Raw genomic sequence first — 17,500 nt, forward strand, 5'->3', positions numbered from 1 at the left:
GATGAATATTTGTTTTCATTCAAGGAACTTCTGTTATATTGGGATGAATTGTTGTTGATTTTATATTAGTTTCGTCATAATTAAGACATGAAATGGTTATGGAGTTCGTTAGAGAAATTATTTTCCTGTTTTTTTATATACAGGGTATCCATAAAGTCATTCCATGATTAATAAAATGAATAACTTTAAAGTTATTGTGGATATGACCGAGCAAATTTCACATTCTGTTGAGCAATTACTAAAGTTTCTTTTGTTTCCCGACAGATGCCACTGTGATCACTCTATCCGCCAGCTGAGTCAAGAATAGCAGAAATGATGGCATTTACACATTTTTTTTCCTTTTTGCCATTGAACCAAACTCAAACGGATTTGTATTCTTAATCATATGAAAGAGAAAGATTTTTTTTTTTTTTTACATTATGTTCAGTCAAAAAGTATTCGTAAGAAAAAAAAAACCTTTATTTAAAATTAAGTTCAGTCAAAAAGTATTCGTAAGAGAAAGAAAAACCTTTGTTTAAAATTAAATTCAGTCAAAAAGTATTCGTAAGAGAAAGAAAAATATTTAGTTAAAATTAAGTTCAGTCAAAAAGTATTCGTAAGAAAAAGAAAAACCATTATTTAACATTAAGTTCAGTCAAAAAGTATTCGTAAGAGAAAGAAATCCCTTTATTTAACATAAAGTTCAGTCAAAAAGTATTCGTAAGAAAAAGAAAAACCATTATTTAACATTAAGTTCAGTCAAAAGGTATTCATTAATATTGATATTTTTACTAATGGCTACTAAATAAACCACCAAAAATTATTCCTGCTATCACATATTAACAGTATAAACAAAACAATATTTGTGCATTCTTGTAGCTCCATTTATGCAAAAACTTAAGCTTCTCCAAATGCTACAAATCCGCCACATTTACAAAATTCACGCTGTAGTAAATAACTTATATTCCTCATACGTAATAATTCACCCGCGCTGTCTTTTCTTTCTAACACTTTCTGTATATAATAGACTAAGGAAATGTACTTCCATTTATACTATAATGGAGAAGTACTACGCTTAATGAATTAGCAGCAATTTAGCTCTATGTTTAAGCATTAAAAGATCAAAGTTAGGACGAGAGTATTTTGTATACTTCAGAAATCGTATGATACTTGTTGGGAGGTTGATAAAAAGTTTTGCGTTAGTGTCATGTATATTTCAAGGAGAGCCCCCCCACCCCAACCCCCGCCCTTAGCCCTGCCCAAGAGGGTGTTCATTAATAAACGATCTCTTACGCGTCCAAGTTTTGAGTCTTGCAATGTTAAATTTTTGTAAAGACAGTGTTTAGTCTCTGAAAAGCTTTTCTCGAGGTGTTCAGTTCTTGAAAGTTTTCATTTTTGGAGAACGGATTCTACAAGTGTCTAGATTTTTCTTTTTTAATATAGGGGTGAACTTGATTGCATAGACAAATTTTAATTTTCCTACAATATGTACCTCGAGTAATATTCAATAGCTTGATTTAAGTTTTCTGGCAACATACGCTTAACATTTAATGTCCTGTTTAGTGCATAAGGTGGGTTTTTTTGTATTTTTTTCTTTTTTGAACCGTCAAAGGGCTAGAAACTGTTGCCCGTGGCCAATATATCACTGGTTTTGCTCTCCTTATCAAAAACCACGGTTTCCCATTGTGGGCTTCCATAATTGAAGTTTCTTAAGATGGTCCATTATCTTAAATTAGTAACTTGATACAGAATGTCGGAAGCACATTCAGAACACAAAGTATAAGAAAACTAAAACTGTTTTGTCTATGGTTTAAAGTGAGAAATTTACCATGTCAAGTAGTCAGGGAACAATTATCTAGGTTACATTCATCATAAGATAAATATTAATATCAGGAATATTAATGCTGTCAGGCTAAAATGTTTACATGTATCGGTAAAATTACGCCTATCTTGATTTATTTACTCATATTCTTATTTTTTCCAGAATGATGAGACATTAATTACTGGCTAGACTTCATCAGAAGCAGAGTGCCAAGTTGCCATCTAATTATTTGCACTGATATACCAGGAGAGCAACTGTATTTTTATTGAAATTTCGGAAGGGAGTATACAAAGTTAGAATGTAGTACAGAACCACTGGAAGAGCTATCTGAATGAAAATGATCTACCTAGAATTAAAGTGCACAGTATCCTGGAATGAAATTTGGGTAATTCTATACAATACCTCCGCCAGCAAGTTATCAAATTTAAGTACGTTCACTTAAAAGAGGGAAGTCAAAGGTTTCATTTGATATATAAATCTAATCGGCTCTAGGTCTAGAAGTGGTTTAAAAATCAAAATTAAATTTGACCCACCTGAAAAAGTCCCTCGACTTCATAACTCTCAAATTCCTCTTCAGACTGAGCTCTCGTTTGTTCGTATGTACGTTCAAAAGCATAGATTGTCATTATTACATCATCGACTGTATTCTACGTAGCAAGAAGTCACCCAAACGTCATAGTTTTTAACCAATGATGATTATCCGCATTTTACTTGGGACTACCATTTTAACAAAACTAGAATCACGTGACTTGAATACCCAATCAGGTGACAGTTTTACTAGGAAACTAACACTTTTCGACACTTTTCACACAATTTCCATCGTTAATTTTTCAGTCTTTTGAGAGCCATGGAGGCGTACTAACCTTCGACTTCTGGTGCGGTTTCTCATTTACCATCTACTTTGAAATCAATTTATGTGGATTGTCTCCCAAGTTCTTGTCTCAATTGTTATTTAAATCCGCACACTGGAGCTCATACTAATACTATTGAGAGGCTGTGGCGGGATTTGAAGAATTTGTTGCCTAAATACGGTCGTCGAAAGGATCAGTCTGTTGGATACCTGGCTCTTGGCCTATTTTAAATTGCATTTTAAAGTATGGGATCATAGGCTCCATGCATTCTTAAAGATGGCAACTCACATATACCTTCCAACCTAAGTAAGTATACAAAGGGTTTTAGGTTGTGTCATATTTAATATGTCCGTGTAAGGGGGGTCGCAGGGGGGAGGGGCAAAGCCAACCCCCCACCCCACTGCTAGGTAAGGATACGGCTACTAGGTTAGGTTAAGTGGTTTGTTTAGGTTAGCTGGTGGCCTTGTTTATTGCTAATTCTTCATGTGCCTTTATTCCTATGTTAAAACGGATTATTTAATTCATTCCCCACCCAAAAACCCCAGTTTCCCACTGGCGGTCCCCCAAGATTGGAAAGGTTAACAAATAGGGTAAAAATACTGTTCCTCCTCAAAAAAGGGTCGGCTATACACAAAGCACCAAGTAATTCAACAGAAAAAAAAATAGATTATTAGTGGCGGAGCTATTGTATAGAATTACCAAAATTTGTACCGAAACTCGTAGAGACCAACAACGGTGTTACGAATATTTGTATGCACAGGAGGAACAGTTATTTACATGGATTATTTGAAGGTATGGTCGATTTTTCAGAGTACTTTAGATCTTAGTTGGTATTCAGCTCTAAAAAGTTAATTTTTGATAAATTCAATTCGGTGGATGGAAATATTTAGCATTTAGTAATTTTTTGTATTTGTCAAACTAGAATGGACCTTAAAGTTTTCAATTACGATATTTAATTGAACGCTAAATATTACAGGTAATGATTGCTCCATAGTTTGCTTGAATGGATCAGTAATATACAGCACTATTGGTTTGTAACTTCAACATTATCGCTGGCTTCGATAGCTTAGTGTCTCAGTACATCCTGTATCTTAACCAGCAAGTGTGAGATATAAAACTGAACCAACAAGTTTTCAAGTATAGTATTTGATCGAACATTTATTCCTGGCGGTAATTGCTTTTTACTTTACAGAAAAGTCTTGTGTTTGAAGGATTCCTTTTAAAGCTTGGCCCCTGGAGGACTTGGAAGTTTGGCCCCTGGAGGACTTGGAAGTTTGGCCCCTGGAGGACTTGGAAGTTTGGCCCCTGGAGGACTTGGAAGTTTGGCCCCTGGAGGACTTGGAAGTTTGGCCCCTGGAGGACTTGGAAGTTTGGCCCCTGGAGGACTTGGAAGTTTGGCCCCTTGGAGGACTTTGGAAGTTTAGGCCCCTGGGAGGACTTGGAAGTTTGGCCCCCTGGAGGACTTTGGAAGTTTGGCCCCTGGAGGACTTGGAAGTTTGGCCCCTGGAGGACTTGGAAGTTTGGCCCCTGGAGGACTTGGAAGTTTGGCCCCTGGAGGACTTGGAAGTTTGGCCCCTGGAGGACTTGGAAGTTTGGCCCCTGGAGGACTTGGAAGTTTGGCCCCTGGAGGACTTGGAAGTTTGGCCCCTGGAGGACTTCAAAAGTTATGCTTTCAGTCACAGCAGAATTAAATAGCTAAGTATATCTTTCCAGGTACATATTTTTTTTATGTTGGCAATTTATTTGGGCTATTTATACTATCTTGTAATCCGATAGTTTAGCTGTATAATTTTTTGGAATTTAATGTGAAACTCCTTTTTCAGTGTGTGAGTATTGCTGGTTGTAAAATAATTTAGATTGAAATAATACATTAAGCTTTTAGATAACGCACTAAAAGTTTATGAAGAATAGTTTAAAGCCAAATTACAAATATTTGGATTATCAAAACATAACTGCTGTTCATGGATGCCTAGAAAAAAAAAAATCATGGATAATTAAAATAGTATGACTGGCGTGCAGGGTTGCCTAGCAAAAGTAGAATTATAAATGTGTATGGATTATTAAAATAAGTACTAAAACTGGTGTGCAGGAATGCGTTGCAAAAGCAGAATTATTTGTAGTTCTTATAACTGATGCATAATAGGTAACTTAAATACGTAGTCGTTACACAGTACTATTCATTTTATCACTAGAGGCCTAACAAAAACAATGAAATCGGCAACTAGGTTTTTTATATGAATTTTTTTATATTTCCACTAAATAGTCATCCAATAAAAGAAAAGTTATTCAGTTTAAATAATGAAAGCTGCCAAATCTTATAAAAGTTCTAATTTGTTTATGCAAATCACATGTTTTATCAGTTGTTTGGCTTAAGGAGTTTTCACAATTTGGTTAATTTTTTTCAGCTTTCTTCTTACCTGGCTGGAGAAAAAAAACAGTGAATTGTATTGTTTTTCATTGGAGGAAATGCAAGACTTGAGAAAATTTACCTGGTTTCAAACTTTTATAGATCACAAGGTATGTTTTCTTTACTGTTTGGTGGTAAACGTATAGTATAATAGTTCTGGACGAGACTGAATTTGGTGAGTTTTCGATTTTCCAGCGAGTTTTTGCCGCCTTTCAATATAAATTAGGTTTATAAAAAATATTTTTGTTAAAGCTTTCAATTTAAATCTTAAAAATTTATATTTGTTACTTACCTTAAGCTCTCGTGTACTATTAAGTTCTAGTAAGCTATTGTAATAAGTTTGAGTAATTTGTCACAATGTATTAATTTCATGTATTAAAGTTCGTAATTGATTTAAGTTCACTAAAAAGTAAGGATTTTAAGTTTAAATTTATAATCAAACCTTCATAGATTGTGAATGGGTCAACAAGAAATCTAATAACGCCGTAAAGGCGTTTTAAGTAGTCTAGTGCCCACTTTTTATCGCCTCCCGTTGTTTAAGTGTTCAAACTATCAGAATTCTTTGAGCTAGTTGAAACTATTAGAAATCTTGATTTAAAGGTAGTTTCAGAACTATTTAGTGCACACTTTTATTGCCTCCCGTTGTTTGTTTACACAATCAGCATTCTTGATTTAGAGCTAGTTTGAACTATCAAAATTCTTTGATTTAAAGTTAGTTTCAGAACTAAGTTTCTAGTTTCAGAGCAGAGAAGAAAAAGACATAGCAGGAGGCGTGAGTGAAGGGAAAGATTAGTAACGTTACGGAAGAAGGGAAGAAACACGAAGCAAAGGAAGAGCTGTCTAGAAAGAAAATGACAGAACGGAAGAAGGGAACTAAAACGGCAAAACGGGGAGAACTGAGGAAAACAACCGGCAAGACAGAGATACTGGCTTTTCAAAAGATCTCTAAACGTGATCTTTAAACATTTATCAACACATGTACATAAAGGGATTAGATGTTTAAGCATAGACAAATCCCGATTATAATTTTTTTCCTAGAGTATTTATTACACATTTAATCCCTTTACAATTTTTTTCCTAGAATATTTATTACAAGGATAAAGGAACTATCTCTCAGTTCAAATTTGTTATTCCTTGTCTTACGTCAAGGGTTTTTCTAACTTTCTTTAAATCTGTTATTACCCGACTTTTATTTTGAAGCTAATAATTTTACAGCTTCAAAGGTGTAGTGTGTTTTCGAACTCCACAAATACTGCTGTTATCTTTCTATGCGTGCACTCTCTCGCCCTCTTCAAATACTGTTAAGTGTCGTGTGTTCTCTAACTCTTCATGTACGGCTATTTCGTGTATTCTCTTCTTCAAAGACTGCAAGCAACTATTCTGCTTTCCTTCAGATTAATCTTGTTCACACTCCAATCTTACAAAGTTTGTTCTCACATGTATAATGCCTGTAATAATAAGGAAAAAAATTCAGTTTTTTAATTTTAAGAGTAAGTGACAAACTTATTACAAATAAGTAGAATCAAAGAAACTTCGTCTTAACCAATTCACAGCCTTAATGCATAACTAAACTTAAATTAAAAGGCTTTAAATGTCCTAAATTATTTACCAGTTTTCCTTTTAAGTCTTGTAGTTAAGTACATTACACAAAACTCACTTAAAAATTTATCTTACTGATTTCCTTTATTTCCTTTATGATTAATCTTCATGCCCTGCTTGAACTACTCTTGAAATTTTTGCCAGAGCCGGCGACGAGGACAGATACCAATTACACGCGGAATCCAAACCAAGATGGTCCATTGGTCTATCACTGCTTCATGCTAACCAATTTCTGTAGTCAGCGATTACGACAGAGGGAAGCGCTGGAAACCTGTGGAACTAAAATTATGAAAAAAGGGGATAGTTTATACTAAATATACATGTATACTTTTATAATATAGACTGATGCAACTCTTCAATGTTATATAATATAGACTGATGCAACTCTTCAATGTTTCATAACTGAATTACGAAGTCTAGTTATTTTTACCACCTACCAACAGACTGCACTAACCCAAGCATATCAAATGAAATAAATGACTTTCATTCAAATTTATATATCTAGAAACATTAAATTTACTTATTCTATGTATATTAAATATGAAGTGCACATCTAGCACCTACATTTTAACCTCCATTAACCTAAGCCCATTAAATTAAGTACACATTTAGCATACAAATAAAAAAACATAGTATACATAAATAAAAGACTAACCAAAGTATGTTACCCTTCAGCCCATCCCACACTCAATCGGCAACAATGCCTTTATGCATACGAGTATACCTTATCCAAGCATCTCTTCGGCCCATGGCTGCAACCCCTCTTTTCAGCTGCTTCTTCCATCGTTGACCAAACCAAAGTACCATCTCTGTGCCTCGAATTGTTTGTATTCACTGTCATTTGACCCAGGACTATAGAAAATTTTCAATCATCGGTAAATTTTTAGTTTCAGCCAAATTTGGAAAAATGCAATAAAAATATATTTGTTGCATCAGAAATAGTGTGGTTTCAATGAATTTAACGTTTATTTTGACTGCAAACCAACCGATTTAGAGATTTACTATGTATACCCTAGTTCTTCCCACCAATTATGGGGACACCCTTTGGGAACCGGGGTTTTGGGTGGGGGAAGGGGGGGGAGGGTGTTGGGACATTGAATGATATTTGCAATAAATGAATAATTAATGTTCCAGCACCCCTCCCCCATACCCCTAACTAGGCCTACCGGGGGGAGGGGGGTAGGGGCCCCCCAGCGACCCACCCCCCCTTAAAGCCACAGTAATTTTCAGGGCACCACAGAACCTAACAAACCCACCTAACCTAACCTAGGGGCCCTGTACCCCTACCTAGGCCTAGCAGGGGGGGCGACCCCCCCTTAAGGCCACAGTGATTTTCGGGGCACTACCGAACCTAATACAACCACCTAACCTTACCTAGGGCCCTGTACCCCTACCTAGGCCTAGCGGGGGGGCTCCGCCCCCCTGCGACCCCCTTAAGGCCACAGTGATTTTCGGGGCACTACCGAACCTAATACAACCACCTAACCTTACCTAGGGCCCTGTACCCCTACCTAGGCCTAGGGGGGCTCCGCCCCCCTGCGACCCCCCCTTAAGGCCACAGTGATTTTCGGGCACTACCGAACCTAATACAACCACCTAACCTTACCTAGGCCCTGTACCCCTACCTAGGCCTAGCGGGGGCTCCGCCCCCCTGCGACGACCTTAAGGCCACTACCTAACATCCATCAAACCAAATCCAAAGTGATGGTACTGCTGTATACATCGTTATACTACCACCATTATAATATACTCTATAAATTAATGAAGCTTACCTTAAACTGTTGGTTGATAAAAATGTGCTGGTGCTTTGAGGGAAAACGTGAAGCCGTTGCAAGGTTCCCTGACATGCAACTTAAAGTAGGAAGTGGCCAGGTACCCGACGACCACATTGCACTGCAAACAATCGGTAGGAAATCGAAGGTCTGTCAAAATTAATGCCAGAAGGGCCAGCCACTACCTCTGCCATAGGTACAGGAAGACAAAATGCCGTTTTTTGCTTCATTATTCGAGTATTCAGTCAAACAAGGATACCAGTGGACACTAGACAGGTAACTGTATTACTCCGCTGAAATGCTAGTGAAACTTAGTTTTCGACTCAAGTCATTCGTAATTGGTTATGAAACCCATGACGTCATAACGATGTCACACCTCTCAGCCAATAATGAGTAACTGGAACTGCTTTTGTTTGCGTAAGAAAGTAAGTTAGAGGGCTCATTAAAAGTAAACATTACCGTAGAGGAAACACCTCTCCCGACTTAGGAAAAATTCGAGGTAAAAACTTAATCTTTTTTTTTCTCTGTAAGTATGCATTAGCGACAATAATGTATTGAGAAGAAGTGTTTTGTTATCACGTGCTTTACTCGGGAAAAATATCAATATAATAGATTTCCCATAATGGTTGAAACTAAAATATTACCCAATCATCTTGCTACGAAGTTCAGCTTCTGCTGCAAAAGGACCTGCAAAAGGAAGAACTAATTAGTTAAACTTCCAATGCCTCATTTTACGCATTTGTGGAATTTCAATTGGCTTGAGGTTTACCAGTACTTAATTAGAAAATAAATTTAAATTTTGTGCACCTAGTATTACCTTTTCCTTTAATCGACTTAGTATTACCTCAGTAATTCAATAGTTATTTCTTTATCATATAAGGTGGTTTCTACTAATTCAAACTTAGCATGCTTTGTGGCAGTAAATATTCCCTTACTTGGAGATCTTAATTTTAAAGAGCTCAGACTTTAAGAGATACGTTCAACCACTACATAGCAAAAACAGTTAAGTAGTGACTATATAGCTACCACTCCTGCTTTACAAGGTGCCCCATGCAGATTAATGCAAATCTGCAAGACTTAAGACTGATGAATCAAGTATGACTAGAATCAGAAAGTTATAGGACGTACTGGCAACTTTAAAAACTATGCAACATTTAATTCAGGACCTGAAATGCACTATAGCTTTTGGAAATAAAATCCAGACTTACTAGAAATTAGATACTGTTCTGAAATGGTCATCTATGTAAAGCACAAGGAGCACGTATAGCTTCTACATATAGCTTCCTATATCAATCATGGTCGAACATTCTTCCGTTAATATACTCCCTCCACAGGGTAATATTATTAAGATAATCATTGCAAATGAAACAAGCTCTAGAGAGAACACTTAACAGCACTTCCATTCCAACAGGTGTAAGGCAAAGATTCTTCTGCTCCAGTCTCTAGTTAATCCCTTTTGATAAAATCCCTCCAAATATTTAATTTTGATTGCTTACCAAGAGACTGATACCATCAATGGTCTGACTTCTTTCAACATCAGGTAAAATATTGCCACATGAACAGGAAAAATGCCAGTTTTCCCAAAACTACAACAGTGGCTAACTGCGTCATACAAATGAATTTTCCACTGAAAAGATTCTATGTGAAAGAAATTAAGCAAAAAATACTATGCCAACCACCCACCTGCACGTTAAATAAGTTACTGGTCTCGCCAAAGCACACTAAATTGCATCTCTTGGATAATTACTTGCGAGTCCAGCAAGTCTCCACCTTAATTTTGGACAATCAAATTTTTGTTGCACGTTAGGTGGCAAGAAAATCCTCCCAGGTCATGAGTATCATAGTAATTATGAGTGAAAAAAATGTGAATTGAACTACACATACATTTAATATCCTGTTTCTTGGAACAGGGCTTAGAAAGCACATTTAATCTAACCATTTAAACCTAAGATATATATTACTATTCCGCGGCGGCCTAGACTGGCAGTTGCGGTTTTTCTATGCAGTTTTACCTCCTGAACAAGAAAGTAATATTTATTCGGACGACTGTAATTAACCCCCAGGGGCTCTTACTAAACACGGCGAAATACATGTGACGCCCCTATTCCTGGTGGCTTTCGTATTCGCCGGGACGAACGATGCGGAATGCTTATATAGAAATACCAATACTATGATTAAGTTATAATACTTTTTCAAGCGATCTTCATAGTAAAAATACAGAGCTTCTTAAGCATTATTGAGTGAACTGAAGGTTTACCTTCAAAATAGTTTTATGCAATGAAATACAGTCAATGGGTAGGGGAAACGTTCGTCTGGTAGAATAAGCTCATTTATATACTGAGAAGTTTGGTAAAAAAAGCTTTATCCACTCGGATTTTTTAAGCTTTAATTGATTAATACAAAATTAAGGCTTCATAAAAAAAAACTAGCAACTAAGTCTTCACCAGTTTTAGAGTTGCTTTCCTACTTTAAGTTCTAAAATTGATTTGTCAGGACTGGGACGATTTGACAGGATTTCTTAAATTCAACTAACATTGTCATCTGCCGTCAATGACTTTTCACAAACTAACCACTTGCCAAATTAGATCACACAAGCAAAAACTTCGGAGACTGTAGAAAACAGCTTATTACTTAAAATAAATCACGGCTTACTAACAAGACACCATAACTAAAAAAAAAAGCTTACTAATACACGTCACAGCTTGCTACACGTAAGCCTTTCACCAACTTCGTAATAACTAAAGACTAAACTCAATTACACGTTAACCTTACCATAAAACCTCCAAACTGACTTCTATAAGCACATCAAAATTTAATAAAATATTGCACAAAGTTAAGTCACCGTCTATTCTTTAGATAATCAATACTCAATTATCCCTAAATTGTGAAACCTCGTAACTTGATATTCATTTACCTTCAGACAAACACTCCAAACGGTTCTTGACTTCCGCAAACACAGAAAATCGCAATAAAACTGAACCATTAACAAAGGCCACTTCCAAACTTCATTTTCAGTCTCTCCTCCTGGAAACGTGTCTGCTTAACACGACTGGCCAATCACGAGCGCCCTCCTCGAGCAAGGAACGCGAAACCGGCTCCTGATTGGCTGAGAAAACAAGGAGACTTTAAGGAAGCAGTCCCCCTACGGCGAATCTTACGTCACGGACAACCAAAGTGACATCTGTTCGCAAGAAGCTGAATCACCTGCATAGGAAAATTGATTGATTTATTGATTGAGAGTTATATGGCGTGGCAACTACCAGGGTCTGCATAGGAAAAGCATGCAAAAGATATTGCGATGATATGTCTTATTGCTGAAATGGACAGCATTGTAAAATGCTTAGAAATATTCCAGGTCGTTGTTTATTTAGCGCAATTTTCGTTTAAAAAAGAGAAGTAATTTGATTCATTCTTTTGTATATGTAACTGAAAATTCATTTCGTCGTATTTCAGTCAGTATCTCTTGGTACTGATAATCAACTAAGAAACGCTTGTAAATAATTGTATAATCACTGAAGGTTAATAAAGCTGATTAAAATACTGTGATTATTTATTTCCATCCGCAAGACAAGATACGTTATGAAACAAAGGCTTAAACAGTTTTAAAGTAAATAATATTTTTTTTTTATTATACACTCAAGATCGTCTTTCCGTTCAATTCAACACTATCTACCATAGAAAGGATATTTCATAAACACGTGTAATTGTTTTACGTACAATTACCAAAAACCTTTATATATTTGCTTCACTGTAGCCCATTACGATAAATATGGGCGCAGCTGACTTTTATAATCCATTGAAATTAGTCCGATTTAATGATTTTCTCCAAAAAAATTACGAAAACATAAAGATAGATATGATTTCTCAGCTCCTTGAAAACTGAAATTTGTGAAGGTTTAAGAGAGAGAGAGAGAAAGAGAGAGGGAGACCAACATCACTTCGTGAACAAAAAGTAATAAGAATCGTAAATCCGCAATTCGTTAGTGATATGAACCTTCCATTATTTAATTAGTTTCACAGATGTAGGACTATTCTTCTCTGATATAAGGATGAATTAGAATGTGCTTATTTTTAAAAAGAACTTTCACAAACAATGGGGATAAGACAAGATCAACGTATCGTGATTAATTGCACTGACAAAGCTCCTGTAGGTTTTATGTTGTTTTCTTTTAATATGATTTGATATAGAAAACTAAGTCCCGTATAATGATGGGTTACTAGTGAAAATACATTATAACTCAAACGAAAAGCTATTGCCTTTCTTATCTTGAATACTACATAGAATTATTTTTTTTACTTAATAAGTTTAGAAATCATATTAATATTTATATGAAATACATGAAAGCATCAAATGCAGTTATTTATCAGCACAGAGATGATGAAAAGGAAGTCTGCCATTAAGGTTCTGGCAATAAATAAAATGGCGGCAGTTGTGATGAGGGAAGAACCAGGGCAAGCAACCTGACAGAGTTATCAGTTATAAAACAATTAGATAAATGTATAATTCAAGCACTAGTGTAATACGAAAAAGTCTTCTATATATTAATAAGTGTTGTTTGTAATGTTATTTATTGATTAGATAGTCTTCATTTCCTTATTCGAGTCTTCTATAGAGAATGGATACGTTGGTCACTCTACCAAAGAAATTTTTGTTTACTTTGAATAGATTACTCATAAATGGGGATTAGCTTTTACAAAGTGAAATAGAGCAAAAATGATAAAAAGAAGGAATCTTGAGTAGGTATTTGTCACGGGCGGTTTTTCCCCGCCACGACATTAAGATACGAGAAGAATAATACTATTGTACATATGCACTGTTGTCAGTCTTCTTGCCTGGAGACACGGGTCGGAGAATGGTACTGTCATAGTTGACACGGTGGGTATGAAGACTATCGTTTACGCTGCCTGGAAAATAGGGTAGGCCTGTCCTACCTGCTATTCCATGATATTCCTTGTGAGTATGGGTCTTACTACTGATGAGGCCAGGTGAGGTCTTCCCACTTGGAGGTAGTTGAAGTGCTGAATTCCATTTTAGGGGTATTGAAGAAAATTCCTGGTATTCAGCTTGTTTCTTTATTGCTCATTACATCATGCCAAATTTCTCCCAGGCCTAGTCTCCTGGACTTGATTAATTAACCTAGTCTTCAGAACTCCTGAACTAGATCTTTGGACTAGATCCCCTGGACTAGATCCCTCGCAAGGGATAGATAATCATTTGCATCATTAATTTGGTAAAATAGCCAAAATGAAAGGGTGGACCGATTGACGTCCTCACACTCGAGAGCATTCATGATCCTTACACGTGTTGCTAGTGTTACCAAAAACAGACAAAAGATTCAGGGCAGCGCTCCCATACTCGTGTGAGAGAAAACAAAACAAGGGACTGGCTATACTGCCACACTCGTCCACAACAGAAACGAAAACATTTCACAGTTCCAATCACTTACAATAGCAGTGTAAAGATATTAGAGGAGGATGATGAATCAATTCCTAAATAAATCACTAATAATTAAAGAAATATGTTTTTCCCATTACAAAGCTTTTCCCTCGGGGAAGAATTGATTCATGTCCACTCTAATATCAAGGACAACTTTTCCTAACGGAACCAAACAGCTCCTTAGATGGGTCTGCGACTGCGGAAAAACAGGTCTTGTACAGTAGAAACAAGCAATGATCTCAACTAGAGACTAAAGGGGCTCTTGCAACAACATAAAACAAGGATATACTTGAGTACTAAATGGGGACACTACCCTATAGGTGTGCATTCAATACAGCTTTCCTAATAGCTTTGCCTAGCCTAATACGGGGGTTAGATTGACTCCACTTACACAGGATGTCACATCACTCTGCAACAAAAGAGTTCTCCACATGTGTAGAGAGAATTTACTCCTATTGAGGCGTCCTAATGATTATCAAACTCACCAGAGCTATTGGCTAGAAACGACTCTAAACTTGAATCTCAAAGGGGTTTGGAAAGTGGTGTACTCTATCCTCTAAGATGTACCAAACCATTATTACAAGAGCAAAACTCTGACAATTTCCTATAAGACAAGACCCATAAGACACAATTGCATTCCCAACCAGGGCACTATGTGAACTCTTGTACAAAATGTTTTACATTATATCTTTGTTCATTACTTCAACACTATAAAGTTTTCACATTGCTGGTCACTGTGAACAGAAAAAAAATTACATTTTCATCAATCTCAAACTAAGAAAAAAAATGCAAAACATACAAAATTACAGCATTGTACATCATCAAACAGAGTCTATATCTCTTCAATGAGACGTGAGGGAGGCACAATATTCCTAGCACCTCTTGTACGAACTCCTTCAGTTACTATATCAGGCACATTTTCAGAGTGCTCGTTCCTTGTAACCAACCATTCTTCATCACTTGGAATGTGAGATGTATGTGGTGTAGACATTATGGGTGGTTGAGTGTTATTATGTTTGGGTGTTAAGTGTTGTATTGTCCCCTGTGTGTCAACCAACTTCTGGTCCAAGTCCTTGATTTGACTTGATAAATCTCCCACTTGAGACCAAACGTCCTGGTAGGATTGAGTGAAGCTCTTAATTGTCTGTAATGTTTGTTGTGTTTCTTGTTCTAACTGAATTAGATCAATATATGATTCATCAGTTCCAGTCGCCATTGTTACAATATTTCAAACACTTACATATATAATCAAATAATAAAATGTAAACTACATTAAGAGACAAGGCCATACATACATCTCCCTACAGAAATAATGAATATGCATGTAACTAAGTCATGACCTTAGTCAGACAAAAATCAACAATATTGTATAATGAAATGCATACAATACGACAAAACATTATAAGTGACCTACATAATATATATAGGCACAGTGGGTCTGGATCAATAGCACTGGGCTACAGATCCAACACAGCTGCCACCAAATGTCACGGGCGGATTTTCCCCGCCACGACATTAAGATACGAGAAGAATAATACTATTGTACATATGCACTGTTGTCAGTCTTCTTGCCTGGAGACACGGGTCGGAGAATGGTACTGTCATAGTTGACACGGTGGGTATGAAGACTATCGTTTACGCTGCCTGGAAAATAGGGTAGGCCTGTCCTACCTGCTATTCCATGATATTCCTTGTGAGTATGGGTCTTACTACTGATGAGGCCAGGTGAGGTCTTCCCACTGGGAGGTAGTTGAAGTGCTGAATTCCATTTTAGGGGTATTGAAGAAAATTCCTGGTATTCAGCTTGTTTCTTTATTGCTCATTACATCATGCCAAATTTCTCCCAGGCCTAGTCTCCTGGACTTGATTAATTAACCTAGTCTTCAGAACTCCTGAACTAGATCTTTGGACTAGATCCCCTGGACTAGATCCCTCGCAAGGGATAGATAATCATTTGCATCATTAATTTGGTAAAATAGCCAAAATGAAAGGGTGGACCGATTGACGTCCTCACACTCGAGAGCATTCATGATCCTTACACGTGTTGCTAGTGTTACCAAAAACAGACAAAAGATTCAGGGCAGCGCTCCCATACTCGTGTGAGAGAAAACAAAACAAGGGACTGGCTATACTGCCACACTCGTCCACAACAGAAACGAAAACATTTCACAGTTCCAATCACTTACAATAGCAGTGTAAAGATATTAGAGGAGGATGATGAATCAATTCCTAAATAAATCACTAATAATTAAAGAAATATGTTTTTCCCATTACATATTTAATCACAACAAAATTATTTTCAGGGTACCTTTAAAAGCTACACTGTTGCTGGAGGAATATTCACAGTAAATTATTTCTGTGGACAACATTATAACTGTGTACCAAAGATAACTTCTAGAAACGGCAAGAAAATCAAAGAAAAATTAATACATGAGAAGGTGTATTAACAGAGCGCATTCAGAGACATTAAAAAATAAAAAATAAAATGAAAACAAATGAAAACAAGATACTTGTTAAAAACTGTATAATAAACCAATGAAGATCATACAGGGACTCTTAGCCAGAGAACCAACCAACCAGACTTTCAATGAATTCACAAGGAAATCATTTGTTGTGTTATTGTTGGCGATCAATGACTATTCAAGGAAGTCATTAAATTTTGTTGTCTTATCGTTGACGACAAGTTACAAGGTAAGTCATGATTGTAAGGCAACGCCTCTCTTCAGAAATAATAATTACAACGAATTCAAATCTTGAACAACTTTAAGGACAAGCAATCATAAAGTTGCCAGAAAACTACAGAGAGAGAGAGAGAGAGAGAGAGAGAGAGAGAGAGAGAGAGAGAGAGAGAGAGAGTGTATATAAAAAACGAATACAAAATGGAACACCCTTTGATGGTGTGTCCTAGCTGAAATAAAGTTATTGAAAATTATGAAATGTGATTTTTCGGTTTGTGTTTGCGTTGGGGGAGGGGGCGGGGATGGTGGGGGGAGGGGGGGGGTGGAAATTCGTTCACACTTATGTACACGAAATTTATTGACAACATCAACCTAAATGTTCGGAAAGCATAATTTAAGCAAATGAACACAGAGTGCACTTATTATAATCCATCAAATATAAGTACCCATGTTTATTTTGAATCTATGGACGGTTTAAATGCTAAAGCAAGCAATAATTGATATAAAGAGAAACGAAGAATATTTAAGTCAATATAGTAACTAGACATCCTGTTTTCATCCAGGTGATAAGTAATTTTGGAATATGTCAAGATTAGCGAACCCACTATTTTTCAAGACATAATAATACCACTTTGAAATATATTATATATATATATATATATATAATATATATATATATTAATTATATATATTATATAAGTATAATATAATATATATACTATATAAATATATATATTATATATAAATATATATATATATTAATAATATATATATACATATATACTATATGTATATATATATATATGCATTATATATATACATATATATACACATATTATATATATATATATATATATATATATATATATATATATATATAGATATATATATAAATCAAAGCAAGAAAAGTAGGTCAAGGTTAATATTACAAAATGTGTAACTTTCACCCAAGTTT

The 17,500-nt window shown here is 36.0% G+C and overlaps 1 long non-coding RNA gene across 5 annotated transcripts; it reads right to left on the reverse strand.

Annotated features, from left to right (window-relative positions):
- Positions 1 to 4,131: 4,131 nt before the first annotated feature.
- On the reverse strand, positions 4,132 to 11,465 carry LOC135214099 (uncharacterized). Of its 5 annotated transcripts, XR_010314263.1 has the most exons (4): positions 11,345 to 11,465; positions 8,431 to 9,117; positions 6,734 to 6,929; positions 4,132 to 6,507 (listed from the first exon to the last, which is right to left on the reverse strand). It is a non-coding gene; the product is annotated as an uncharacterized LOC135214099 (long non-coding RNA). The 5 variants fall into 5 exon arrangements; XR_010314266.1 differs by lacking the exon at positions 8,431 to 9,117 and having other exon boundaries at positions 6,734 to 6,937; positions 11,345 to 11,450; XR_010314264.1 differs by lacking the exon at positions 8,431 to 9,117 and having other exon boundaries at positions 11,345 to 11,440.
- Positions 11,466 to 17,500: the final 6,035 nt, after the last annotated feature.

This window comes from Macrobrachium nipponense, chromosome 45 (genome assembly GCF_015104395.2).
Source record: "Macrobrachium nipponense isolate FS-2020 chromosome 45, ASM1510439v2, whole genome shotgun sequence".
Taxonomy (NCBI): domain Eukaryota; kingdom Metazoa; phylum Arthropoda; class Malacostraca; order Decapoda; family Palaemonidae; genus Macrobrachium; species Macrobrachium nipponense.